The 3,473-nt window shown below is 42.0% G+C and overlaps 1 pseudogene across 1 annotated transcript; it reads right to left on the reverse strand.

The window, feature by feature from the left end:
• Nucleotides 1-1,464: 1,464 nt before the first annotated feature.
• Nucleotides 1,465-1,987, reverse strand: LOC311043942 (chromatin modification-related protein MEAF6-like; annotated as a pseudogene). Its single transcript has one exon. The product of its transcript is annotated as a chromatin modification-related protein MEAF6-like (transcript).
• Between the last annotated feature and the right edge of the window lie 1,486 nt (nt 1,988-3,473).

Genomic DNA, 3,473 nt, shown 5'->3' on the forward strand with positions numbered 1-3,473 from the left:
TCTGAATATAAAGCTATTTAACACTTATTTTAACAAAAGTAAATCACTTACCCTACAGTACCTTTAATTTGTAGATTTGGATTATTATTATTGCAAAACATTTATAAACCTATACATTGTCTATTCAAAAATAGACGATCTATAAGAGCTTATAGACCTGCTATTTTTGACCGATGTAGATCAGCTGTTTTCTTTCTTTTATTTTTCTAAGCCATTTAGATGGGCCACAGCCAGAGGCTATTGTGACCATTTGAGCGTTCTTGGCATGGGAAAGTAAAACAAAAGTAAAATGGTACTGTAGGTCAGATTGCATATTTGAATATGCATGACAGAATGTTGCATTATGAAGAAAGTGGGTAAAATTGCTAATGATGCGGTCGACAGTCTGCCGAAGCTGTTACAGTCAAACGTAATTTGCACATTAAACCACCTCTTCATGACCACAACCTGCATTTGATCTAATGACAGAAAGTGCAAGCTTTCAAGTATAATAGTTTTAATGAGGCATTTCACGTTCACAGTAGCCTAATCCACTGGTTCTCAAAGTGGTGTCCGGGGACCCGTAGGTGTCCTTGAGGGCGATCCAGGGGGTCCCCAGCAAAACGAGGATGACTATTTTTGAAAAATGTTTTATCTTCACTTCTGGGGCGTCAAAATATTTTCAAAAGGGGGTCCGGGGCCAAATAAATACAGTTTGGGGGTCCTTGACATGAAAGTGTTTGAGAACCACTGGCCTATCCTGGTCAGAGAATGCCACGCTATAGCGCTAAACCTTTCTTTTAGCGAAGTGTATTTGTCACTTTTTATAATGAGGCTTGGGTCTTGTCATATTTGCTGTTGCCCAAGACCTACTCATTGTTATTTAGTGCCCCAGTTTTATCACCTGACAAGGTTTGCTCTGAGTTTGCTCTGGCAAAGTTGGCAGTTATCTTTATCCCTGTGTGCTTAACCACTTAATTAGTTTACCATGTCAACTGATACTTCGTAGACCGCTCTGTACTTGGTCCCCCCTCCCCCCTCATAGAAATGTCTTCGCCGAAAATAATCTACAAGCTCACAACGTGTCACAATGCAATGCTATTTGCAACGAATGTTCTAGAACCTCAAGTGGTTAAAATAGCTGTCATGAGGAAAAAAGCTGATTATAAAAATGGGGATATTATGTAAGGACAACACACAGTAGCAAAATGGCATTGAATAAACTACGGTATCACTTTTGACCTGGCATCCATAGTTTGGGCATGTAAAAAAAAATGTAATTGAATGTTATGTAATCAAACCATATGGATCTCGGGGGCCACATGGGAATGGTGCAGCTCCAATAATGTGGATCTCAGGCTTCATGTGACCAGCCGGTGACATCAGTCATCTAACGACATCTAACGACATAATTATCTATTACGTTATGACTCCAGATTTGGGCAAAATTTCAGCCTGTCGATCTGTAATTTGTATTTTTGAATACTATTTTTCATGTCTGTTTTTGTCCTTCCTCTTCTTGTGCATGGCGGCCACTTGAGGATGACGAGGGAGCTCTCTGTGGCTTCAAGTCCTGCAGGGTTCCATGTCCATCCTCTGTGTCCTCCTGACCAGGCTCGTCTTGGTCCTGGAGGTCTGGGGAGACATCGCTGCTCTCTGTCCCACCACTCGGCTCACACTTCATATGATCTGGTTTACAGCCAAGTGCACAAGCTGCTGACGTGACAGAAGAATTGCTGAACAAACGCTCTGCTTCCTTGAATGTTCCATTTCCTCTGTCCATCGTCTTGCCGTTGGAGGTGTTTGGGTTGGTGAGGTATTTGTCCCATCCTCTAATGATGTTCCCGTACATCTGGGTGTCTTCCAAGTAGCTGCCCTCTATTGCATAGATCCGTATTTCCAAGTTCGACAATGTCTCTGTCAGTTCTTGCTTCCTCTTCACCAGTTCTTCGAGTTCCCGACGAGTGTCGGCAATCTCTGGCGGTGTCGCTCTAGTCTGCGTCGCCATGATGGATCTCCGTTAGTGAAAAAACGAAACTGTGTTGCTGAACCAATGTGCATGTCGCACTGCATGTGGCCAGCATGTGACGTCAGTCACATCGCATGTGACGTCAGACATCTGTGACGTAAGTGGTCACTGACGTATCTATGACGTCTGACTCTAATTTTGGGCAAGGTTTCAGCGTGAACAGAGCCCCATTTGACTTAAATTATAAAATGAAAGTTAAATATGAGATGTAGAGTTGCTGACAATAACATGTTTTGGCTGATTTGAGTAGGAAAAACCCTACTGAGTTTAATGTTAACTCTTTAACTGCCAGAGTGATAGTGTAATAGTGTGCCACCACTGCCGGTAAAAACGGCGATTTTACTGCACAGCTGTGGCCATTTGAATGAGGCTTGTTATTGCAGTAAAGCAAGAGAAACGGAGATCTAGCAGAGATATAGCCATTTCCTCATAGGAAATAAACAGGAAGTAAACAAGCTTTTAATGTTTATAAATGAGGCCAATTCCGGGTCTGTCGTCATCAGGCAGTGAAAGCATCATTCATAGGATAGATAACCGCGCCATCTAGTGGAAAACCACTTAAAACAAAAACTCGTCCAAACTCGTCGTCGGCAGGCTGCGTGCGCCTTGGCAGAATTCGACGAGGAAACACGTCCATGTCAGGCAAAGAGTTAAATGATGTCATCGTGTGTACAGTATGGCTATGGAGAGACTAATTTGTCTACTCTCTCTGTTCGTCTCATGCAAACTGACACACACACACACACACACACACACACACACACACACACACACACACACACACACACACACACACACACACACACACACACACACACACACACACATACATACATACACAGAGCGAGAGAGACTATGCCAGTGGTTTTTTAAACTTGGGAAAGTCACACCTGTATTCATAGTGAAAATAGCGAAACTACAAGCTCACAACACATCACATCGCAACATGTTGTGAGCTTATAAAGAGAAATTATTTTCTTTTTTGTTTTAATTCTTTTTAAATATTATTTTTGTAAAGTTGTATTTGCAATAATAATGTGTCATTGTCACAAAATCCCAAGGCACTCCTTGGCTTGTCTCACGGTAAAACACACACCATTTGAGAACCACTGGTCTATGCTGACATGGTCTGCCAACTTTCAGATATAACTGTGCATCTCCTACATGCTGCTGCTTGTCAGTCCTATCTACAATTGACTGTTAACTTGTGTAGACATAATGTCAATAACATTGCAGATCTTACTTCCATTCACAAAGGACGTGCAAAGCGAGGGGAAAACCCAACACTTACAATTGGAAACTCAACCTTTGATTGACTGGTGAGACAAATATAATTGACACAAGGAATTAACGATCAGACTTTGCGCATTAGAGAGCCATTTGAGTGATAGAAATCTGAGAGAAAGATGGAGAGGGGAAGACAATGAATGTGTATGCGAGAGGGGGGGGGTGTTAAACTGTTGTA

Source organism: Gymnoscopelus microlampas (assembly GCF_963454915.1).
Source record: "Gymnoscopelus microlampas genome assembly, chromosome: 4".
Taxonomy (NCBI): Eukaryota; Metazoa; Chordata; class Actinopteri; order Myctophiformes; family Myctophidae; genus Gymnoscopelus; species Gymnoscopelus microlampas.